Genomic DNA, 26,735 nt, shown 5'->3' on the forward strand with positions numbered 1-26,735 from the left:
CCTTTCGGATTTCACAGGTCATTTTTTACAGAATTTGATTTCAAACTCCTTACCACACATTTGGGCCCCTAGAATGCCAGGGCAGTATAACTACCCCACAAGTGACCCCATTTTGGAAAGAAGAGACCCCAAGGTATTCGCTGATGGGCAAAGTGAGTTCATGGAAGTTTTTATTTTTTGTCACAAGTTAGTGGAATATGAGACTTTGTATGAAAAAAAAAAAAAAAAAAAAATAAGCATTTTCCACTAACTTGTGACAAAAAATAAAAAATTCTAGGAACTCGCCATGCCCCTCACAGAATACCTTGGGGTGTCTTCTTTCCAAAATGGGGTCACTTGTGGGGTAGTTATACTGCCCTGGCATTTTCCAGGGGCCCTAATGTGTGGTAAGTAGGTAAATGACCTGTGAAATCCTAAAGGTGCTCTTTGGAATATGGGCCCCTTTGCCCACCTAGGCTGCAAAAAAGTGTCACACATCTGGTATCGCCGTATTCAGGAGAAGTTGGGGAATGTGTTTTGGGGTGTCATTTTACATATACCCATGCTGGGTGAGAGAAATATCTTGGCAAAAGACAACTTTTCCCATTTTTTTATACAAAGTTGGCATTTGACCAAGATATTTCTCTCACCCAGCATGGGTATATGTAAAATGACACCCCAAAACACATTCCCCAACTTCTCCTGAGTACGGCATTACCAGATGTGTGACACTTTTTTGCAGCCTAGATGCGCAAAGGTGCCCAAATTCCTTTTAGGAGGGCATTTTTAGACATTTGGATACCAGACTTCTTCTCACGCTTTGGGGCCCCTAGAATGCCAGGGCAGTATAAATACCCCACATGTGACCCCATTTTGGAAAGAAGACACCCCAAGGTATTCAATGAGGGGCATGGCGAGTTCATAGAAATTTTTTTTTTTTGGCACAAGTTAGCGGAAATTGATATTTTTTATTTTTTTCTCACAAAGTCTCCCGTTCCGCTAACTTGGGACAAAAATTTTAATCTTTCATGGACTCAATATGCCCCTCACGGAATACCTGGGGGTGTCTTCTTTCCGAAATGGGGTCACATGTGGGGTATTTATACTGCCCTGGCATTCTAGGGGCCCTAAAGCGTGAGAAGAAGTCTGGAATATAAATGTCTAAAAAATTTTACGCATTTGGATTCCGTGAGGGGTATGGTGAGTTCATGTGAGATTTTATTTTTTGACACAAGTTAGTGGAATATGAGACTTTGTAAGAAAAAAAAAATAAAATTCTGCTAACTTGGGCCAAAAAAATATCTGAATGGAGCCTTACAGAGGGGTGCTAAATGACAGGGGGGTGATAAATGACAGGGGGGTGATCAATGACAGGGGGGTGATCAATGACAGGGGGGTGATCAATGACAGGGGGGTGATCAGGGAGTCTATATGGGGTGATAACCACAGTCATTGATCACGCCCGTGTAAGGCTTCATTCAGACGTCCGGATGCGTTTTGCGGATCCGATCCATCTATCAGTGCATCCGTAAAAATCATGCGGACATCTGAATGGAGCTTTACAGGGGGGTAATCAATGACAGGGGGGTGATCAGGGAGTCTATATGGGGTGATCACCACAGTCATTGATCATGCCCCTGTAAGGCTTCATTCAGACGTCCGGATGCGTTTTGCGGATCGGATCCATCTATCAGTGCATCCGTAAAAATCATGCGGACATCTGAATGGAGCTTTACAGGGGGGTAATCAATGACAGGGGGGTGATCAATGACAGGGGGGTGATCAGGGAGTCTATATGGGGTGATCACCACAGTCATTGATCATGCCCCTGTAAGGCTTCATTCAGACGTCCGGATGCGTTTTGCGGATCGGATCCATCTATCAGTGCATCCGTAAAAATCATGCGGACATCTGAATGGAGCTTTACAGGGGGGTAATCAATGACAGGGGGGTGATCACCACAGTCATTGATCATGCCCCTGTAAGGCTTCATTCAGACGACCGGATGCGTTTTGCGGATCCGATCCATGTATCAGTGCATCCGTAAAAATCATGCGGACATCTGAATGGAGCTTTACAGGGGGTGATCAATGACAGGGGTGTAATCAATGACAGGGGGGTGATCAGGGAGTCTATATGGGGTGATAACCACAGTCATTGATCATGCCCCTGTAAGGCTTCATTCAGACGTCCGGATGCGTTTTGCGGATCCGATCCATCTATCAGTGCATCCGTAAAAATCATGCGGACATCTGAATGGAGCTTTACAGGGGGGTAATCAATGACAGGGGGGTAATCAATGACAGGGGGGTGATCAGGGAGTCTATATGGGGTGATCACCACAGTCATTGATCATGCCCCTGTAAGGCTTCATTCAGACGTCCGGATGCGTTTTGCGGATCCGATCCATCTATCAGTGCATCCGTAAAAATCATGCGGACATCTGAATGGAGCTTTACAGGGGGGTAATCAATGACAGGGGGGTGATCACCACAGTCATTGATCATGCCCCTGTAAGGCTTCATTCAGACGACCGGATGCGTTTTGCGGATCCGATCCATGTATCAGTGCATCCGTAAAAATCATGCGGACATCTGAATGGAGCTTTACAGGGGGGTAATCAATGACAGGGGGGTAATCAATGACAGGGGGGTGATCAGGGAGTCTATATGGGGTGATCACCACAGTCATTGATCATGCCCCTGTAAGGCTTCATTCAGACGTCCGGATGCGTTTTGCGGATCCGATCCATCTATCAGTGGATCCGTAAAAATCATGCGGACGTCTGAATGGAGCTTTACAGGGGGTTGATCAATGACAGGGGGGTAATCAATGACAGGGGGGTGATCAGGGAGTCTATATGGGGTGATCAGGGGTGATTAGGGGTGATCAGGGGCTAATAAGGGGTTAATAAGTGATGGGGGGGGGGTGTAGTGTAGTGTAGTGGTGCTTGGTGCTACTTTACTGAGCTACCTGTGTCCTCTGGTGGTCGATCCAAACAAAGGGGACCACCAGAGGACCAGGTAGCAGGTATATTAGACGCTGTTATCAAAACAGCGTCTAATATACCTGTTAGGGGTTAAAAAAAACACATCTCCAGCCTGCCAGCGAACGATCGCCGCTGGCAGGCTGGAGATCAACTCTCTTACCTTCCGTTCCTGTGAGCGCGCGCGCCTGTGTGCGCGCGTTCACAGGAAATCTCGCGTCTCGCGAGATGACGCGTATATGCGTGACTGTGCGCAGCGCTGCCACCTCCGGAACGCGATCCTGCGTTAGGCGGTCCGGAGGTGGTTAAAGGATACAAGATCCGTACTCCAGGCTTTCTCTGGTTTTGAATGGAAAGAGGGATATTTGTGGATCACAGCAGATATCACATCCCTATATCAATATTCCCCATAATTTGGCAATCACATTGCTGTGTTGGTTTTTAAACCACTACAGCAATTATACCGTGGAACATAGGGAATATGTTGCCCTGGTGGTGGATTTCCTTCTCAGACACAATTATTTTTTATTTGATGATGCATTTTATTTGCAGGTGTCAGGGGTGTCGATGGGGGCAAGATTCTCTCCCTCCATTGCTAATATTTTTATGGCGTGGTGGGAGGGTAATTTTCTCCTCATCGACAACTCTCCATTTTTGGATCGTTTGCTCTGGTTTGGACGTTATATCGATGACTTACTGATGGTGTGGTCTGATGGGGTGGCGTCCATACCAGAGCTTACTACATATTTTAATTCCTGTGTGGATTCTATACAATTTGTTTTTCATTCTGATGCCACTGAAATACAGTTTTTGGATTTGTGCTTGAGAAGGTATATCTCCACCCACAGGGTTAACACATCCACCTATCGTAAAGAACTGGCTGGCAATACCACACTATTTGCTCATTCATGCCATCCTCCCCATACTATCCGCAACATCCCCAAGGGGGAGCTAATTCGGGGCCGTCGTAACTGTTCTGACTATGATGCTTATGAGAAGGAAGCTTCCAATATAAAAAACTGATTATTACGCAGGGCATACCCATGTAACAACATAGAGCGGGCCAAAAAAGTAGTCTCTGATATAGATAGACACTCCCTAGTTTTCCCTAAATCCTCTTTGGAGCATGGACATCCTGATAGTACTGTCTTGCTATTTGCAAAATTATGAAAAAGTACCTTCATGTCCTGAATTTTGATGGACATTGGTCCAGAATTATATCTGATGGAATGAGATGTGTGGCTAAGAGAGCACCCACCCTTGGCAACTTAATTAGTCCAAGCTTTTTTTCAGATAAAAAAAAAATTCGCAACCAACATGGCTCCATTACAAGGGCAGTTTTAAATGTGGACATAAAAAATGCATTTGCTGTGAACACACAAACCACATTGTGGAGACCGCAATGTTTCTGCAGCCAGTCTACATGCGGGAGATGTCTCCGGTTTAAAAGTGCAGGGCATAGAATGAGTTTTCTTACCACCTGGGGGGGAATCACAGAAGAAAACTTCTCAATAGAGAAGCCTTCTGGATCTTCCAACTTGGATCCCGCCAACCAGAGGGATTAAATAAACTGCACGATCTCATCTTGCAATATTGAATATGACAATATGCTGCTGTTCTGTATTTGTATATACATCTGCCCTGATTATTTGTGACTACTTGGTTCTACTTATTATTTTAATGTTAGAATGTATACCTCGGCTTTCTCCTTTTGTTTTTTTTGGCTTCTAGGTATTTTAATTAAAGGTATTGTAAGACTGCCCTCCGGTGTCTCCCCCTCCTAGGTGATATTCATTACCTGGGGTTAGCAGGGGATATATCTGAGGGTGCTCCCATTTCACATTTGTGTTTGTCATGAGGATGGACCCATATGTCTTAGAGGTCTGAAATGCGTCACTTTACACTTCTTGTTATAAGGAAATTTTAAATAGCTGGAATAAAGATATTATTACTTCACCCGAGCTGAGTTGGATTATCTCCTATTTTCATTGGACCATAACTGGTGTGATATACCAGTCGCCCCCCAAAAAACTGATAGAAGCGGGGTATATACCAATAATATACTTTCTATATAGTGCATTTGGGTACTGCAGCATTTGTTTGCTGTTTTGCTGCGTTCCCTCTGATACACACAGTGACAAACGGTATTGGAAAAAATAATTATAACTGGTGTGTGCATGCGCCTACGAGAATATTATATTGCTGATATTTCGCATTTAAAAAAAATAATGAATGGAGATCGCAAATTCGAATAATACATCTGGTATGTCACTGTCCATGTTGTGGGACTATTTGTGCACTTCTAGTAATTATTTCTTGGCTGCAAATATGAACTGAAGGTTTTTCAGGTTCGCCTGCCATTAAAATAAAGGGGACACGTCGCAAACTTGCGGTTCGCGAACATTTAATCGTGTTCGCACTATCGCTTTCGTGAACCGTCCTGGCAGATGTTCATCCATCACTAGTCATCAGGTCTGAGGCAGCACCAGATGATGAAATCAGTCTGTGATAAGAGCCCAGCCCAGACTGTCAGTCAGGGAGAGAGTCTTTGTGAAACAGAGTCCTGCTGGAGGCTCTGTACGAGTGGTCTCAGCCGGGCTGGATAAGGGGCCATGGGGCTAGGTGCTAGTCGGAACATTGAGGGACATCAAGAGTCATGAGGCCGGAGTCGGGAGGACTACTGCGCCACACTCCCCCATAAATGTACTGGACTTGAGACTGTGTGTGAATGGTACTCTGTACAGCCAGGAAGCTGATGGATATTGGGCTGAAAAATCTGCATGTTATGACCGTGTGTGAACGGTGCTTTAGGTGATTCAGGGATGTATTATGTTTAGTTTGAGCCCAGCCGGGCGAGTGTTTATTATTTTGTATAATTGTTTATATTTATGCGGATGTGCCGCAATAAAGCACAGTGTTTGGACCTTAAACTTGGTGTCTGGCGAAGATATCTGTGAGAATGACCCCCGAAAGAGAGCTAATCCCCCACAATAATAAAAGTATTAATGATTATGCAATCAATCCCAACAGTAATCTCTGTTTAGACCAGTCGGTTGTAAGGTATTCAGACTACGAATCCATGCCATCTCTCTCTCCCGGAGTAGCTGTTCACGATCGCCACCCCGTCTCAGGGGAAGGGACGCAGTCAATGACCTGAAAACGTAACTGGCTTATCGAGTGTTTATGTGTGGAAAAGTGTTCCACTAGGGGGGGCCTCAAGTTTCATTGCGCGTATATTCGATTTATTTTGGCACATCCTATCTTAAATTTTTTGAACTGTTTCTACTACATATCCCATGCCACATGGGCATTTAACCCCTTAAGGACACATGACGTATCGGTACGGCATGTTTCCCGAGTCCTTAAGGACACATGACGTACCGGTACGTCATGTGTTGTTCCGATCACTGCCGCCCGGCCGGCTGTGATCGGAACAAGGTGCCTGCTCAAATCATTGAGCAGGCACCTCGGCTAAATGCGCGGGGGGGTCCCGTGACCCCCCGATGTCCGCGATTGCAACAAGCCGCAGGTCAATTCAGACCTGCGGTTTGTTGCGCTTTCTGCAGTTTCTGATCGCTGCGGTCCCTGACCGCGGCGATCAGAAACTTTAGTGTGGCGAAAATATATATTTATCACCCCCCCCCTGCACCTCTGAATGATTTTAGCCCGGTGGGAGGTGCAGGGGGGTGTTGCGGGCGGTGGGGGCGGTGCGGGAGGCGGGCGGTGCGGCAGGCGGGATCGCGATCCCCCGCCCGCCTCCCATTGAATAATCGTTGGTGTACAGTGGGTATACCAGGGTGCCAGCACATTGCTGGCACCCTGGTATAAACGGCTGACATCGGTGATGCGATGTCAGCCGTTTAACCCTTTCTATACAGCGGTCCGTACGGACCGCTGTATGGAAAAAGTTAACAGTAAGAGGGAGCTCACTCCCTCTCCGATCGGGGGGCTGCTGTGCCTTTGCAGCCCCCCGATGAGAGAGGGAGAGAGCTCCCAGAGAGCCCCCCCGCCAGCCCCGTCCTCACCCTTCCCCGTCTGCGAAGTTGTGGCAGATGGGGAAGGTTCCCATGGCAACAGGACGCCGTCTCAGGCGTCCTGCTGTCCATGGTGCTGAACAGATCTGTGCTGAAAGCATAGATCTGTTCAGTGTAAGTAAAATACAGTGCAGTACCCTATATAGAGTACAGTACTGTATTATACAGACATCAGACCCACTGGATCTTCAAGAACCAAGTGGGTCTGGGTAAAAAAAAAAGTAAAAAAAAGTGAAAAAAAAGTAAAAATCAAAAAACACATTTATCACTGATTAAAAAAAAAAAAATTCCCTACACATGTTTGGTATCGCCGCGTCCGTAACGACCTGATCTATAAAACTGTCATGTTACTTTACCCGAACGGTGAACGCCATAAAAATAAAAAATAGAAAACTATGATGAAATTGAAATTTTGCCCACCTTACTTCCCAAAAAAAGGTAATAAAAGTGATCAAAAAAGTCGCATGTACGCCAAAATTGTAACAATCAAACCATCATCTCATCCCGCAAAAAATGAGACCCTACTTAAGATAATCGCCCAAAAACTGAAAAAACTATGGCTCTTAGACTATGGAAACACTAAAACATCATTTTTTTTGTTCCAAAAATGAAATCATTGTGTAAAACTTACATAAATAAAAAAAAAGTATACATATTAGGTATCGCCGCGTCCTTATCGACCGGCTCTATAAAAATATCACATGACCTAACCCCTCAGGTGACCACCGTAAAAAAATAAAAATAAAAACGGTGTAAAAAAAGCAATTTTTTGTCATCTTACATCACAAAAAGTGTAATAGCAAGCGATCAAAAAGTCATATGCACCCCAAAATAGTGCAAATCAAACCGTCATCTTATCCCACAAAAAATGAGACCCTACTTAAGATAATCGCCCAAAAACTGAAAAAACTATGGCTCTTAGACTATGGAGACACTAAAACTTTTTTTTGTTCTAAAAATGAAATCATTGGGTAAAACTTACATAAATTAAAAAAATTGAATACATATTAGGTATTGCCGCGTCCGTGACAACCTGCTCTATGAAATTACCACATGATCTAACCTGTCAGATGAATGTTGTAAATAACAAAAAAAAAAACGCTGCCAAAAAAGTGAAATTTTGAAATTGTATCTCTATTTTCCATTAAATCTTGTGCAACACCTAAAGGGTTAACAACGTTTGTAAAATCAGTTTTGAATACCTTGAGGGGTGTAGTTTCTTAGATGGGGTCACTTTTATGGAGTTTCTACTCTAGGGGTGCATCAGGGGGCTTCAAATGGGACATGGTGTCAAAAAAACAGTCTAGCAAAATCTGCCTTCCAAAAACCAAACGGCGCACCTTTCACTCTGCTCCCCGCTGTGTGGCCGTACAGTAGTTTACGGCCACATATTGGGTGTTTCTGTGAAACGGCAGAGTCAGGGCAATAAAGATACAGTCTTGTTTGGCTGTTAACCCTTGCTTTGTTAGTGGAAAAAAATGGGTTAAAATGGAAAATTAGGCAAAAAAATGAAATTCTCAAATTTTATCCCCATTTGCCAATAACTCTTGTGCAACACCTAAAGGGTTAACGAAGTTTGTCAAATCAGTTTTGTATACCTTGAGGGGTGTAGTTTATAGAATGGGGTCATTTCTGGGTGGTTTCTATTATGTAAGCCTCGCAAAGTGACTTCAGAGCTGTAGTGGTCCCTAAAAATTGGGTTTTTGTAAATTTCTGAAAAATTTCAAGATTTGCTTCTAAACTTCTAAGCCTTGTAACATCCCCCAAAAATAAAATATCATTCCCAAAATAATTCAAACATGAAGTAGACATATGGGGAATGGTAAGTCATCACAATTTTTGGGGGTATTACTATGCATTACAGAAGTAGAGAAACTGAAACTTTGATATTTGCTAATTTTTCCAAATTTTTGGTAAATTAGGTATTTTTTTATGCAAAATTTTTTGGACTTCATTTTACCAGTGTCATGAAGTACAATATGTGACGAAAAAACAATCTCAGAATGGCCTGGATAAGTCAAAGCGTTTTAAAGTTATCACCACTTAAAGTGACACTGGTCAGATTTGCAAAAAATGGCCGGGTCCTTAAGGTGAAATAAGGCTGTGTCCTTAAGGGGTTAATGAGATATACCACATTGCTGCTGAAAATGTGAAGTGGCCCCTAATGTAAAAGACTTTTCCTGTTGATGGGTGGGTAAAGGATGGGCCTTTCATGATATTGCCACATTGGGCACACGTAAGACAGGGATAGGTGCCTTTAATGGGATATTTGTGATGGTTCGCTGAATACTCGTTAGTTTATTAGAACCTAAATCAGACTTGACAACCATGTCCCAAACATTTCTGGCTCTTTTGTAGGACATTAAAGGTCTAGTTGGGAAAATATTCAGAAAATTCCTCTTAAGGATATGCTAATGTTTAAAAATGATCTTTTTTACATCATGGCTCAAATGCGAGAAGGTAGTAACACAAGGTATCTGTTTAATCCAAGTCCCAGGGGGAGTGGGTTTAGGAGATAAAAGGCTATCTCGAGATAATTTTTGGACTTTGTTAGAATAATCATGAAGCATGTGTGTTGGAAAACCCCTCTTATGGAATTTGTTAGACATATCGAGAAGGCGAGATTCAACACTGTCCGTATTAGATACGATATGTTTCACTCGCATCAATTGTGACAAAGGGAGGGACCTGACCAAACCCAGAGGAGACTATTCCTATCTGTGGGTTTGGTGTAAAGGTCAGTACTTAAAATGCCTTCTTTTTCCTTGAGTAGGACATCTAGGAATGATATTGTCTTCTTGCTGGAGTCCAGGGAGAGAGAGATGGAGTCCACCTGTGTGTTGATGGATGCATGGAAATCGAGTAAGTCATTCTGAGAACCTTGCCAAATACAAAACACATCATCAATATAGTAAACCAATAGTACAACATTCTCCTTGAATAGCGGTGGAGTATAAACCATTTTTTCTTCAAAATGGTTCAAATACTGTACATAACAGCAAACGTAGGAGCGGCATAACAGCCCTCATATCTGAAGAAAAAATTGGTCCTCAAAAAGAAAGTAGTTATGTTTCAACACAAAGGAAAGCATAGTAAGAATAAACTGTTGTTCAACTGGAGAGAATTCCTGGTGGGATTCCAAGGGGAAAGGGGCATTTTATTTTATTTTTTTACTTTAATAATTTTATTACTTTATTAATTTTATTAAAAACACTTTTTTTTACTTTTTTTTCTTTACTTTATTTCTAATGTTCACTTTTTGGGGTCTGATCCCCTCTGCAATGCATTACAATGCAACTCTATTGTAATGCATTGCCTGTTCCTGTATTACAGTGAGTAGTACACAAACAGGTTGCCTAGGAGACCCAGCCTGAGACTGGATCTCCTCGGCTCCCGTAGAAGGCAGTTCCCAATGCAAGGCATTGGGCAGCCTCTGCATGGCCTCGGGCTGCCTTCTGAGATATCGAGTCCCCGCCACAGCAGCGTGGGGACTCGATGGGCTCACTCAAACACGATCGCCGATACGGGGGGGGGGGGGGGTTATTGCATTGACCCAAGGTGCCTGCTGATTGATTTCAGCAGGCACCCAGTTCCGATCACCGCCCGATGCGCGGCGGTGATTGGAAATACACATGACGTACCGGTACGGCATGTGTCCTTAAGTACCAGGACATCATGACGTACCGGTACGTCATGTGTCCCCAACAGGTTAAGAAGTCCGTAGTATCTTTAATACAAGATTTGCCATTCTGGGCATAAGGACTTAGCAAGTAATCCAGCATTCTGGATGCCGGTTGAAACAAAGAATCACACCCTGAAACCATGGGCCTTCTCAGGGGATGTTCGCAGTTCTTATGAACTTTTGGTAGAGTGTATAACAGTGGGACACGTGGATGCATGGGAAGAAGATTTTCCGCCAGCCTCTTATTAATAATCCTGTTACAATAGGCCCGTTCAACGATTAATTTCAGTTCTTTCATAAAGTCCTGTGTGGGGTTATTGGAGGGGTAAATTGACTTGGAGGTTTACACGTACGGGTATGTGCTTCAAAACATGTGGGTGATGTCTCGGTCGGGGTGCTCCAAGTGGGTTTTTCTATTTTAATAAATACTCTAAGTCAAATTGCTCTAAAAAATCTTGAGATCTCCTTGTCTAGTTGATAGGGGTTGGTGAAACTCGTTGGTACAAATCCTAAGCCAAGATTTAGGGCTGAGGTTTCTTCGTCTGAAAGGGTTCTCTTTGATAAATTGATTACCGGATTGCCCGGATCTTCTTGGTTTTCTGTTTAATTCATAATTAATTGCGGTTGGCAGACCTGATCCCAATTGGATTCGGGGATTGTTGAGGAAGGAACCGTGATCTGCCTCTTGTGTTTCCTCCCCGCCCTCTTCTTCTTATATTCGGCTCATCTCTGCCTAACAAATCAATATCACTATTGGTACTTGAGGACCCGGATCTTCTCGATGGTAAGGGGGCTTGTGTTGGATAAGTTTGAGTAAGTTTTCGGCATACTTGATTTGTCGCTTAATCCTGTAAGTCCCGTTGGAATTTGGATCTTTTTCGGTCCTCAAGGTTTCGCTTAAACAAGTTAATTTTTTGTACAATGTCCCTTTTAAGAGATGTAGCTTCTTCTGGGTGTAAATTCTGAAACAGATTTTGTTTGAGAAGAAAAATTTCTTCTTGAGTCTTTTTTATCTTTTTATTAGCGCGTTCAATAGTAAGTAGAATGATATAAAATGATGCTTTATTTAATATTCTTTCAAACTGAAGGCAGAAATCTGAGTCTTCATAAAATAATGTGGGGCATAGGTTATACCGTAGGGCTCGAGGGATGATTTTCTTTCTATAATATTCGGCTAAAGTAACCGTTTGTAATTCCAGAGATGTGGATTTCTTCAGTGATTTTTCCAATGTGTTCACAGACACTCTTGGGCCTGTGATAGACAAGAAGTCTTTGGACGCCGTCACCATAGAGGTGATTGTTCTGGCTTCCTCTTCAGAGAATGAGAAAATATCACTTGTGTCATGCTGACTAGGAGTAAGGAATGACATTGAAAATGTTGGTTCACCAGAGATGGTCTTGGTGGAAGATACACTTAGTGTTGAGATTCAAATGATCACAGCACTCATCTATCACTGGTTTTCACAGGGTGCTCGTCTAGATTGGTTCCCAACTCCTTACTCTAGATTTTGTCCATATATATAAAAATTGACAGTACTCCAAAGTTGAAGTCAAAGTAATTAATGATTTTATTAAGCCGGACATAATTTCAGGAAAAGTTTTGGGCTATATGTAGCCCTTCATCAGGTTAACAAACAAAAAGAGGATAATTCATTATAGTATTGCAGGTCTCCATGATATAATATAATGTACAAATCATGCCAAGAGAATTGATAATCATTTATGATAATGCAGGGTACCTTCAATTCTCAGACATACTAATGAAAAATATAGTATGTTGCTGTACCAATGCATGATCATGCCATGAAACATATTTTATGAATATATCAGCATAAATGAAATGGCAATACAGGTATACAGCATTATTTTATGGGATATAAAATAAAAGTTGTTTTAATATTTCCATTATGATCTGGGAGATTCAATAATTAGACAGTGGAATGCTGCTGAGGGACTGCAATCTAGCACATTTCAACCCCCTATTAGAGATGTCCAGAACTATTCGCCGGCAAACATTTTTTCTCTGTAATATAATTGCAGTTGCCTGCCAGTGTGTGTCATGCCCACTGACTGTACTGTGCCCACTGCCAGTGCCCACCAATCATATCGGGTGGCACAGTACCTTGCAGATAAAAAAGTAATTTAATTTTTTCTCTGTAATATAATTGCAGTTGCCTGCCAGTGAGTGTCAGGCACACAGACTGTACTGTGCCCACTGTCCACCACTCATATCGGGTGGCACAATACCTTGCAGATAAAAAAGTCATTACATTTTTTCTCTGTAATATAATTGCAGTTGCCTGCCAGTGTGTGTCAGGCAAACTGACTGTACTGTGCCCACTGCCAGTGCCCACCACTCATATCGGGTAGCATAGTACCTTGCAGATAAAAAAGTCATTTAATTTTTTCTCTGTAATATAATTGCAGTTGCCTGCCAGTGAGTGTCAGGCCCACAGACTGTACTGTGCCCACTGCCCACCACTCATATCGGGTGGCACAGTACCTTGCACGCATAGTACCACTAATCTAAAAAAACAATGACAGGCAGAGGCAGGCCACCCCGCAGGGGCCATCGTGGTCGTGGTGCTGTGATTTCCTTTGGCCCTAGAATAATGCCCAGTGTTCAGAGGCCACGTACCCTGAACTCGAAAAGTTCTGAGGACACCCAATCTTCTACAGCTTCTGCTCGGAACCTTGATGCACCAGCCTCCTCCAGCTCAGCTTCGGGCACCTCTCAAGTTACCACTCGCCCGCCCGCCGCCACCACCAACACTAGCACCACAGCTGCTTCACTTGATCTGTCAGAGGAGTTATATACACATCAGTTGGAAGAAATGAGTGATGCGCAACCATTATTGCCAGAGGATGTAGATAACAGGGATATGTCTCAGTCAGGTAGCATTACACACATGGACGTACGGTGTGATGATGATGATGTTGTACCCGCTGCTGCTTCCTTTGCTGAGTTGTCAGATACAAGTGAAGTGGTTGATGATAACGATGTGTCCGTGGATGTCACGTGGGTGCCCGCTCGAAGAGAAGAAGAACAGGGGGAAAGTTCAGATGGGGAGACAGAGAGGAGGAGGAGACGAGTTGGAAGCAAGGGGAGGTCGTCGCAAGGAGCTAGTGGCACAGTCAGATAGCATGTATCGGCACCCTGGGTCAGCCAGACAGCACGCCAATCAACGCATGTTGTTGCCACCACCACGTTACTGGACGCTCATGCGCAATGCCTGTAGGCTCATGCGTCCTTTTGAGAAGGTGACAAACCGAAGGCACCATCAGCGACATCATCCCATTTGTTTTCTTCCTGAAGCGTGCCCTGCGAAGAGTGCTGGATCAGGCCATAGATGAGCGTGAAGAGGAAGAGTTGTGGTCACCATCACCACCAGAAACAGCCTTATCATCATCGCTTGCTGGACCTGCGGCAACGCTAGAAGAGGAGTCTGAGTAAGAGGAGTCAGAGGAGGAATGTGGCTTTGGTGAGGAGGAAGACCAAACACAGCAGGCTTCCCAGGGTGCTCGTTGTCACCTCTCTGGTACCCGTGGTGTTGTATGTGGCTGGAGGGAAGAACAGACCTTCAATGAGATCAGTGAGGATGAGGAACGGGACATGAGTAGCTCGGCATCCAACCTTGTGCAAATGGGGTCTTTCATGCTGTCATGCCTGTTGAGGGACCCTCGTATAAAAAGGCTGAAGGAGAACGACCTGTACTGGGTGGCCACGCTACTAGACCCCTGGTATAAGCAGAAAGTGGCTGAAATGTTACCGAATTACCGGAAGTCGGAAAGGATGCAGCAGTTACAAAACAAGTTAAAAAGTATGCTTTATACAGCGTATAAGGGTGATGTCACAGCACAACGGGAATCTAACAGGGGAAGAGGTGAAAGTAATCCTCCTCAAGGACAGGACGCTTTACAGACGTGTTGTTGTTGGAGGACATGCAGAGCTTTTTAAGTCCTACGCATCGCCACAGCCCTTCGGGGTCCACCCTCAGAGAACGACTCGACCGACAGGTAGCAGACTACCTCGCCTTAACTGCAGATATCAACACTCTGAGGAGCGATAAACCCCTTGACTACTGGGTGTGCAGGCTTGACCTGTGGCCTGAGCTATCCCAATTTGCGATAGAACTTCTGGCCTGCCCCGCTTCAAGCGTCCTGTCAGAAAGGACCTTCAGCGCAGCAGGAGGTATTGTCACTGAGAAGAGAAGTCGCCTAGGTCAAAAAAGTCTAGATTACCTCACCTTTATTAAGATGAATGAGGCATGGATCCCAAAGGGACTGACAGTGGGGGATGCATTTGACTAAAAAAGGCCTGATGAAATGCCTTGGGCTAAAAATGGTCCACACGCTGCTGCATTTAATCTCTGCATGCCGGGTGACTTGCGTGACTTCTCCGCCACCAACTAGGGGTCAAGCCGCAATGTTTTAGTGCACTTTCTGCCTGGAAAACATCAATTTTTACGGCTCCAGCGGCTGCAACAATACCTAATTTTTCAGGCATGTGTACATGCCTAATTTTTCTGGCCTCTGGTGCTGCACTGTGGCTGTGATCATCTAAGGTGATCAATAAAGCCTACTAGGCCAACAATGGGCCCACACTGCAGAATCATTGTTTTCTGGGGCACTTAACTGTCACTGAACTACCTCAGCACAACCATAGACTTTGAAAAACCGCCATCGCCTGCAATCTCCCAAACGTGCGCACGAGCACAGTCATCACTACACCAAGATTAACGCATAGAGGAATAACATTTATGTAGAGTTGAGCGAACACCTGGATGTTCGGGTTCGAGAAGTTCGGCCGAACTTCCCGTAAATGTTCGGGTTCGGGATCCGAACCCGAACCGAACTTCGTCCCGAACCCCATTGAAGTCAATGGGGACCCGAACTTTTATGCACTAAAAAGGCTGTAAAACAGCCCAGGAAAGAGCTAGAGGGCTGCAAAAGGCAGCAACATGTAGGTAAATCCCCTGCAAACAAATGTGGATAGGGAAATGAATTAAAATTAAAATAAAAAAAATAAAAATGAACCAATATCAATTGGACAGAGGTCCCATAGCAGAGAATCTGGCTTCACGTCACCCACCACTGGAACAGGCCACTGTCACACATTTAGGCCCCGGCACCCAGACAGAGGAGAGCGGTCCGTAACAGAGAATCTGGCCTTATGTCAGCGCAGAATCTGTCTTCATGTCATAGCAGAGAATCAGGCTTCACGTCACCCTTCACTGGAACAGGCCACTGTCACACATTTAGGCCCAGGCACCCAGGCAGAGGAGAGAGGTCCCGTAACAGAGAATCTGGCCTTATGTCAGCGCAGAATCTGTCTTCATGTCATAGCAGAGAATCAGGCTTCACGTCACCCACCACTGGAACAGGCCACTGTCACACATTTAGGCCCAGGCACCCAGACAGAGGAGAGCGGTCCCGTAACAGAGAATCTGGCCTTATGTCAGTGCAGAATCTGTCTTCATGTCATAGCAGAGAATCAGGCTTCACGTCACCCTTCACTGGAACAGGCCACTGTCACACATTAGGCCCAGGCACCCAGGCAGAGGAGAGAGGTCCCGTAACAGAGAATCTGGCCTTATGTCAGCGCAGAATCTGTCTTCATGTCATAGCAGAGAATCAGGCTTCACGTCACCCACCACTGGAACAGGCCACTGTCACACATTTAGGCCCAGGCACCCAGACAGAGGAGAGCGGTCCCGTAACAGAGAATCTGGCCTTATGTCAGCGCAGAATCTGTATTCATGTCATAGCAGAGAATCAGGCTTCACGTCACCCACCACTGGAACAGGCCACTGTCACACATTTAGGCCCAGGCACCCAGGCAGAGGAGAGAGGTCCCGTAACAGAGAATCTGGCTTTATGTCAGCGCAGAATCTGTATTCATGTCATAGCAGAGAATCAGGCTTCACGTCACCCACCACTGGAACAGGCCACTGTCACACATTTAGGCCCAGGCACCCAGACAGAGGAGAGCGGTCCCGTAACAGAGAATCTGGCCTTATGTCAGCGCAGAATCTGTCTTCATGTCATAGCAGAGAATCAGGCTTCACGTCACCCTTCACTGGAACAGGCCACTGTCACACATTTAGGCCCAGGCACCCAGACAGATGAGAGCGGTCCCGTAACAGAGAATCTGGCCTTATGTCAGCGCAGAATCTGTATTCATGTCATAGCAGAGAATCAAGCTTCACGTCACCCACCACTGGAACAGGCCACTGTCACACATTTAGGCCCAGGCACCCAGGCAGAGGAGAGAGGTCCCGTAACAGAGAATCTGGCCTTATGTCAGCGCAGAATCTGTATTCATGTCATAGCAGAGAATCAGGCTTCACGTCACCCACCACTGGAACAGGCCACTGTCACACATTTAGGCCCCGGCACCCAGACAGAGGAGAGGTTCATTCAACTTTGGGTTGCCCCGCAATATAATGGTAAAATGAAATTAAAAATAGTATTGAATGAGGAAGTGCCCTGGAGTAGAATAATATATTGTTAAGGGGAGGTAGTTAATATCTAATCTGCACAAGGGATGGACAGGTCCTGTGGGATCCATGCCTGGTTCATTTTTATGAACGTCAGCTTGTCCACATTGGCTGTAGACAGGCCAGCACCTCCAAGGCATAAAAGGCTAGCTCTGGCCACGTGGAAAATTTGGAGACCCAGAAGTTGAATGGGGCCGAACCATCAGTCAGTACGTGGAGGGGTGTGCACAGGTACTGTTCCACCATGTTAGTGAAATGTTGCCTCCTGCTAACACGTTCCGTATCAGGTGGTGGTGCACTTAGCTGTGGCGTGTTGACAAAACTTTTCCACATCTCTGCCATGCTAACCCTGCCCTCAGAGGAGCTGGGCGTGACACAGCTGCGTTGGCGACCTCTTGCTCCTCCTCTGCCTTCGCCTTGGGCTTCCACTGGTTCCCCTGTGACATTTGGGAATGCTCTCAGTAGCGCGTCTACCAACGTGCGCTTGTACTCGCGCATCTTCCTATCACGCTCCAGTGTAGGAAGTAAGGTGGGCACATTGTCTTTGTACCGGGGATCCAGCAGGGTGGAAACCCAGTAGTCCGCACACGTTAAAATGTGGGCAACTCTGCTGTCGTTGCGCAGGCACTGCAGCATGTAGTCGCTCATGTGTGCCAGGCTGCCCAGAGGTAAGGACAAGCTGTCCTCTGTGGGAGGCGTATCGTCATCGTCCTGTGTTTGCCCCCAGCCACGCACCAGTGATGGGCCCGAGCTGCTTTGGGTGCCACCCCGCTGTGAACATGCTTCATCCTCATCCTCCTCCACCTCCTCCTCATCCTCGTCCTCCTCGTCCTCCAGTAGTGGGCCCTGTCTGGCCACATTTGTACCTGGCCTCTGGTGTTGCAAAAAACCTCCCTCTGAGTCACTTCGAAGAGACTGGCCTGAAAGTGCTAAAAATGACCCCTCTTCCTCCTCTTCCTCCTGGGCCACCTCCTCTTCCATCATCGCCCTAAGTGTTTTCTCAAGGAGACATAGAAGTGGTATTGTAACGCTGATAACGGCGTCATCGCCACTGGCCATGTTGGTGGAGTACTCGAAACAGCGCAACAGGGCACACAGGTCTCGCATGGAGGCCCAGTCATTGGTGGTGAAGTGGTGCTGTTCCGCAGTGCGACTGACCCGTGCGTGCTGCAGCTGAAACTCCACTATGGCCTGCTGCTGCTCGCACAGTCTGTCCAGCATATGCAAGGTGGAGTTCCACCTGGTGGGCACGTCGCATATGAGGCGGTGAGCGGGAAGGCCGAAGTTACGCTGTAGCGCAGACAGGCGAGCAGCGGCAGGGTGTGAACGCCGGAAGCGCGAACAGGCAGCCCGCACTTTATGCAGCAGCTCTGACATGTCGGGGTAGTTGCGAATGAACTTCTGCACCACCAAATTCAGCACATGCGCCAGGCAAGGGATGTGCGTCAAACCGGCTAGTCCCAGAGCTGCAACGAGATTTCGCCCATTATCGCACACCACCAGGCCGGGCTTGAGGCTCACCGGCAGCAACCACTCGTCGGTCTGTTGTTCTATACCCCGCCACAACTCCTGTGCGGTGTGGGGCCTGTCCCCCAAACATATGAGTTTCAGAATGGCCTGCTGACGTTTACCCCGTGCTGTGCTGAAGTTGGTGGTGAAGGTGTGTGGCTGACTGGATGAGCAGGTGGAAGAAGAGGAGGAGGAAGCTGAGTAGGAGGAGGAGGAGGAGACAGGAGGCAAAGAATGTTGCCCTGCGATCCTTGGCGGCGGAAGGACGTGCGCCAAATAGCTCTCCGCCTGGGGCCCAGCCGCCACTACATTTACCCAGTGTGCAGTTAGGGAGATATAGCGTCCCTGGCCGTGCTTACTGGTCCACGTATCTGTGGTTAGGTGGACCTTGCCACAGATGGCGTTGCGCAGTGCACACTTGATTTTATCGGACACTTGGTTGTGCAGGGAAGGCACGGCTCTCTTGGAGAAGTAGTGGCAGCTGGGAACTACATACTGTGGGACAGCAAGTGACATGAGCTGTTTGAAGCTGTGTGTGTCCACCAGCCTAAATGACAGCATTTCATAGGCCAGTAGTTTAGAAATGCTGGCATTCAGGGCCAGGGATCGAGGGTGGCTAGGTGAGAATTTACGCTTTCTCTCAAATGTTTGTGAGATGGAGAGCTGAACACTGCCGTGTGACATGGTTGAGATGCTTGGTGACGCAGGTGGTGGTGTTGGTGGTACATCCCATGTTTGCTGGGCGGCAGGTGCCAACGTTCTTCCAGAGGCGGAGGAAAAGGCCGAGGCGGCGGCAGCAGCAGCAGAAGAGGCCGAGGCGGCAGCAGCAGAAGAGGTAGCAGGGGGAGCCTGAGTGACTTCCTTGTTTTTAAGGTGTTCACTCCACTGCAGTTCATGCTTTGCATGCAGGTGCCTGGTCATGCAGGTTGTGCTAAGGTTTAGAACGTTAATGCCTCGCTTCAGGCTCTGATGGCACAGCGTGCAAACCACTCGGGTCTTGTCGTCAGCACATTGTTTGAAGAAGTGCCATGCCAGGGAACTCCTTGAAGCTGCCTTTGGGGTGCTCGGTCCCAGATGGCGGCGGTCAGTAGCAGGCAGAGTCTCTTGGCGCGGGTTGTTCTGATTTTGCCCACTGCTCCCTCTTTTGCTACGCTGTTGGCTCGGTCTCACCACTGCCTCTTCCTCCGAACTGTGAAAGTCAGTGGCACGACCTTCATTCCATGTGGGGTCTAGGACCTCATCGTCCCCTGCATCGTCTTCCACCCAGTCTTGATCCCTGACCTCCTGTTCAGTCTGCACACTGCAGAAAGACGCAGCAGTTGGCACCTGTGTTTCGTCATCATCAGAGACGTGCTGAGGTGGTATTCCCATGTCCTCATCATCAGGAAAAATAAGTGGTTGTGCGTTAGTGCATTCTATCTCTTCCACCCCTGGGGAAGGGCTAGGTGGATGCCCTTGGGAAACCCTGGCAGCAGAGTCTTCAAACAGCATAAGAGACTGCTGCATAACTTAAGGCTCAGACAGTTTCCCTGATATGCATGGGGGTGATGTGACAGACTGATGGGCTTGGTTTTCATGCGCCATCTGTGCGCTTTCTGCAGAAGACTGGGTGGGAGATAATGTGAACGTGCTGGATCCACTGTCGGCCACCCAATTGACTAATGCCTGTACCTGCTCAGGCCTTACCATCCTTAGAACGGCATTGGGCCCCACCAAATATCGCTGTAAATTCTGCTGGCTACTGGGACCTGAGGTAGTTGGTTCACTAGGACGTGTGGCTGTGGCAGAACGGCCACGTCCTCTCCCACCACCAGAGGGTCCACTAACACCACCACGACCATGTCCACGTCCGCGTCCCTTATTAGATGTTTTCCTCATTGTTCCCGTTCACCACAATTTTGAGAATGGCAAATTTGGGAATGCTTTTTCAACCCAGAACAAAAAGTCTGCTTTTACGGTCACTACAAATAACTTGACCAGCTAAAACTGTGCAGATTTGGTTGAATAGAGATGTGAGACCTGTTTTTTTTTGCGCTGTGTGACAGTTTTAGGTTTAATCACAGAATGACACTTCTATCAGCACGCTAGCGTGTGTCTTAGGTTTTTCTGAATGACACTATCAATACCTTCAATGTAAGATTTTCTTTTTGGGATAGATTTCAAGTAGGCCTCAAATACAACAAACTAGTTATTTTCAGAATGGCAAATTTGGGAATGCTTTTTCAACCCAGAACAAAAAGTTTGCTTTTACGGTCACTACAAATAACTTGACCAGCTAAAACTGTGCAGATTTGGTTGAATAGAGATGTGAGACCTGTTTTTTTTTGCGCTGTGTGACAGTTATAGGTTTAATCACAGAATGACACTTCTATCAGCACGCTAGCATGTGTCTTAGGTTTTTCTGAATGACACTATCAATACCTTCAATGTAAGATTTTCTTTTTGGGATAGATTTCAAGTAGGCCTCAAATACCACAAACTAGTTATTTTCAGAATGGCAAATTTGGGAATGCTTTTTCAACCCAGAACAAAAAGTCTGCTTTTACGGTCACTACAAATAACTTGACCAGCTAAAACTGTGCAGATTTGGTTGAATAGAGATGTGAGACCTGTTTTTTTTTTGCGCTGTGTGACAGTTATAGGTTTAATCACAGAATGACACTTCTATCAGCACGCTAGCGTGTTTCTTAGGTTTTTCTGAATGACACTATCAATACCTTCAATGGAATATTTTCTTTTTGGGATAGATTTCAAGTAGGCCTCAAATACCACAAACTAGTTATTTTCAGAATGGCAAATTTGGGAATGCTTTTTCAACCCAGAACAAAAAGTCTGCTTTTACGGTCACTACAAATAACTTGACCAGCTAAAACTGTGCAGATTTGGTTGAATAGAGATGTGAGACCTGTTTTTTTTCCCGCTGTGTGACAGTTATAGGTTTAATCACAGAATGACACTTCTATCAGCACGCTAGCGTGTGTCTTAGGTTTTTCTGAATGACACTATCAATACCTTCAATGTAAGATTTTCTTTTTGGGATAGATTTCAAGTAGGCCTCAAATACCACAAACTAGTTATTTTCAGAATGGCAAATTTGGGAATGCTTTTTCAACCCAGAACAAAAAGTCTGCTTTACCGTCGCTACAAATAACTTGACCAGCTAAAACTGTGCAGATTTGGTTGAATAGAAATGTCAGGTCTATTTTTTAGGCGCTGGGTGACAGGCTCAACTTGCCCCTGATGTAATATATGGCCAAAAAATAACCACACTGTTGATGGTTAAATGCACTTGGGTGACACAGGCTCAGCCTGCAGCTGATGTAGTATATGGCCAAAAAAATAATCAGACTGTTGATGGTTAAATGCACTTGGGTGACACAGGCTCAGCCTGCAGCTGATGTAGTATATGGCCAAAAAATAACCAGACTGTTGATGGTTAAATGCACTTCGGTGACACAGGCTCAGCCTGCAGCTGATGTAGGATATAGCACAAAATAACCACACTATCGATGGTTAAATACACTTGGTGATAGCTCGTGCTGGAGCACCACAAGTCACAAATGGCCGCCGATCACCCCAGAAAAAAAGTGATCTAAAAACGCTCTGGGCAGCCTCAAAAAAGTGAGCAAGTCAATAATAGCACTTCAATGATCCACAGCTGCAGATCGATCACAGAATGAAGTCTTTTGGAGGAGTTAATCTGCCTAATCTCGCCCTAATGTCGCAGCTGCAACCTCTCCCTATACTGATCATAGCAGAGTGACGTGCGGCGCTACGTGACTTAAATAGAGGCTGGATCACATGGTGCACTGGCCAATCACAGCCATGCCAATAGTAGGCATGGCTGTGATGGCCTCTTGGGCCAAGTAGTATGACGCTTGTTGATTGGCTGCTTTGCAGCCTTTCAAAAAGCGCCAAGAAAGCGCCGAACACCGAACCCGAACCCGGACTTTTACGAAAATGTTCGGGTTCGGGTCCGTGTCACGGACAACCCAAAATTCGGTACAAACCCGAACTATACAGTTCGGGTTCGCTCATCCCTACATTTATGTCATGAGTGTGTCAACTATTGACAACTCTTTGCGGTTGTCTAAAATCTATTCGATACACTTCCCTTGATAGGGGACGTAACAGGGATTAAACTGATAAGAATAGTACTACTTAACACACCACTCATATAGGGTGGCACAGTACACTGCACGGCGCACGCGCAGTGCCCCAAATTGGAAGTAAGAGGACGGACCAACCATCTTTTTCCATCTCCCGGTTCCTAAAATCTATTCCATACACCGGCTCCTGATAGGGGACGTAACAGGGATTAAACTGATAGGAATAGTACTACTTAACACACCACTCATATAGGGTGGCACAGTACATTGCACGGCGCACGCGCAGTGCCCCAAATTGGAAGTAAGAGGACCGACCAACCATCTTTTTCCATCTCCCGGTTCCTAAAATCTATTCCATACACCGGCCCCTGATAGGGGACGTAACAGGGATTAAACTGATAGGAATAGTACTACTTAACACACCACTCATATAGGGTGGCACAGTACATTGCACGGCGCACGCACAGTGCCCCAAATTGGAAGTAAGAGGACGGACCAACCATCTTTTTCCATCTCCCGGTTCCTAAAATCTATTCCATACACCGGCTCCTGATAGGGGACGTAACAGGGATTAAACTGATAGGAATAGTACTACTTAACACACCACTCATATAGGGTGGCACAGTACATTGCACGGCGCACGCGCAGTGCCCCAAATTGGAAGTAAGAGGACCGACCAACCATCTTTTTCCATCTCCCGGTTCCTAAAATCTATTCCATACACCGGCCCCTGATAGGGGACGTAACAGGGATTAAACTGATAGGAATAGTACTACTTAACACACCACTCATATAGGGTGGCACAGTACATTGCACGGCGCACAGCGCAGTGCCCCAAATTGGAAGTAAGAGGACCGACCAACCATCTTTTTCCATCTCCCGGTTCCTAAAATCTATTCCATACACCGGCCCCTGATAGGGGACGTAACAGGGATTAAACTGATAGGAATAGTACTACTTAACACACCACTCATATAGGGTGGCACAGTACATTGCACGGCGCACGCACAGTGCCCCAAATTGGAAGTAAGAGGACGGACCAACCATCTTTTTCCATCTCCCGGTTCCTAAAATCTATTCCATACACCGGCTCCTGATAGGGGACGTAACAGGGATTAAACTGATAGGAATAGTACTACTTAACACACCACTCATATAGGGTGGCACAGTACATTGCACGGCGCACGCGCAGTGCCCCAAATTGGAAGTAAGAGGACCGACCAACCATCTTTTTCCATCTCCCGGTACCTAAAATCTATTCCATACACCGGCCCCTGATAGGGGACGTAACAGGGATTAAACTGATAGGAATAGTACTACTTAACACACCACTCATATAGGGTGGCACAGTACATTGCACGGCGCACGCACAGTGCCCCAAATTGGAAGTAAGAGGACCGACCAACCATCTTTTTCCATCTCCCGGTTCCTAAAATCTATTCCATACACCGGCCCCTGATAGGGGACAAAACAGAGATTAAACTGGTAAGAACAGATTTCTTTTATTTAAAAAAAAGAGGACAGCCTCTGCGGAGCTGGGTATTTTTTGGCCGTGTTACTGAACGCTCATGCACAATGGCTGTAGGCTCATGCGTCCTTTTGCGGAGGTGACAAACCTGGTCAGTCAAACCCAAGGCAACATCATCGACCTCATCCCATATACGTTTTTTCTGGAGCGTGCCCTGCAAAGAGTGCTGGATCAGGCCGTAGATGAGCATGAAGAGGAAGAGTTGTGGTCACCATCACCACCAGAAGCAGCCTTGTCATCGTCGATTGCTGGACCTGCGTTAACGCAGAGAGAGGAGTCTGAAGAAGAGGAGTCAGAGGAGGAACGTGGCTTTGAGGAGGTGGAAGACCAACCACAGCAGGCGTCCCAGGGGGCTTGTTGTCACCTTTCGGGGACTCTTGGTGCATGGCTGGGTGGAGGAAGAGACCTTCAATGACGTCAGTGAGGACAAGGAACGGGACATGGCTAGCTTGGTATCCAACCTTGTGCAAATGGGGAGTTTGCGGTTGTGCAAATGGACTGTTGCGGTTGTTTGCGGTGCGTTAAACGGGGAGTTTGGTCTGTCAGAGTTTGGTCTGTCACTGTGAAGCGGGCGTAACCCTTACACTACCTGATCGATACAACATCATACCTGATCGTATACACACACTGTATGTTTTAAAGCACGTTATTCCAAACAATTTAGGAATGTTAGGTGATTTATGCCCTTTATGGATTAAAACATTGCGTCAACTACGTAATTTTCCATGGGAGTTTTGCCATGGATCCCCCTCCGGCATGCCACAGTCCATGTGTTAGTCCCCTTGAAACAACTTTTCCATCACTATTGTGGCCAGAAAGAGTCCCTGTGGGTTTTAAAATTCGCCTGCCTATTGAAGTCTATAGCGGTTCACCTGGTTCACCCGTTCGCGAACATTTGTGGAAATTCGCCTTTGCCGTTCGCGAACGGAAAATTTTATGTTCGCGACATCTCTACCCCCTATATCTATGTAATAAAACAGTACATTTGTGTGCTTTCAGTTGTAATGAAGAAAATAAAAGCAATTTACAATGATATATCAGTTCGCCTGCAACTTTATTCCAAAATATATCTATAGCTCATAGTTAAGAAGGAGTGTGCTGAAGGCAAAACACAGTCCGTGAGTAGCGTAGCTAAGATTTTCCATTTAACCATCAAGAAAACAGCAGAGAAAGCCAACTATTTTCCTTGATATAAAAACCAAGGAAATGTTTCAAGCTCTGTTAATAAAACATTCTCTTATCTGAGCTTTACGTGTTCTAATAGATGCATGAATTAGTGGCAATATGGTTCTGCTTAGAAGAACTGACTCATTTACAATAGAATAAGCAAATTCATCACCACTTAGTGGAATGAATACATGTTTAGACATAGATTTGGTATTAGCAGTGGGTTATCTTTTGGGATAATGTGACAAATTTAGTTCTTTAGGCACATTTGTTTATTTCTTTTTACATAACACTAGAAATAATGGGGTGGAGTGATTATAATTAACAAGCGACCCTTAAAATGATATACCGTAAGTTTACTGATGTCTTAATGAGTAGAGAAACTTTGCTGGTCCTATTGTAATATACAGTACTTGTATTTCAGCTTAACTCTTTAGAGAAGATTTCAGGGCCTGCAACTTACTTACGCATTTTATAAACATGACCCTACAGGCAGAGAAGCTGTGAAGGTAAGGGAATTCAAGCATTAACTTGTTATATGTACATTCATTTCCCAGCTTGTGCAGGTACTGCACAAACATAGAGAAATTATATGCACTGCTCATTAAAGGGGTTGTCCAAGCAAGCAACTGTAATTAGTAGTGGGTGTTGACCACTGTGCCAACTAACCAGTTTGGCTTTGGGCTAAACCTAAAGAAGGTTGTCTTTGCGATCCCCTGGTACTCACCCTTTAACCCCTATACAGGTATCTGTACCACTGCAGGGAACCTGCCAGGCCGCTACCTCCTGGAATAGTCTCAGTATAATTGGCAGCTGACCCATAAGGGTCTTGATAGTCTGAAACAGACTGAGGTCAGGACAGGCAGAGTGTGTGTTTATTCATGAAACTAGTCTGAAATCAGAGCAGGAAGCAATGGTTTAATACGGTAGTCAGGCCACAGTAAAGGCAGGCCATAGACGATCAGTCGATGAACAGGCAGAAGGTCAGTATACAGGCAGACAAACAGATAAGCATACCTTAACTGAAACACTATCAAACTGGGAACCTAAAGCTCAAGTACTTTCCACCTGGGGAAGCAAATAGGGTGTGCACACTGGCTCTTTAAGAGCCAGAAAGCACACGTCCACCCTATAGACAGGCCTGGAGGTCTTCAGAGAGAAGTGCATGGCATGGCCTGAAGAGATCATACTGACGCCAGTAGCCAGGACTGCCGCGAGTGAGTAGCTAAGGTAAGCAGATC

This window comes from Bufo bufo, chromosome 2 (genome assembly GCF_905171765.1).
Source record: "Bufo bufo chromosome 2, aBufBuf1.1, whole genome shotgun sequence".
NCBI lineage: Eukaryota > Metazoa > Chordata > Amphibia > Anura > Bufonidae > Bufo > Bufo bufo.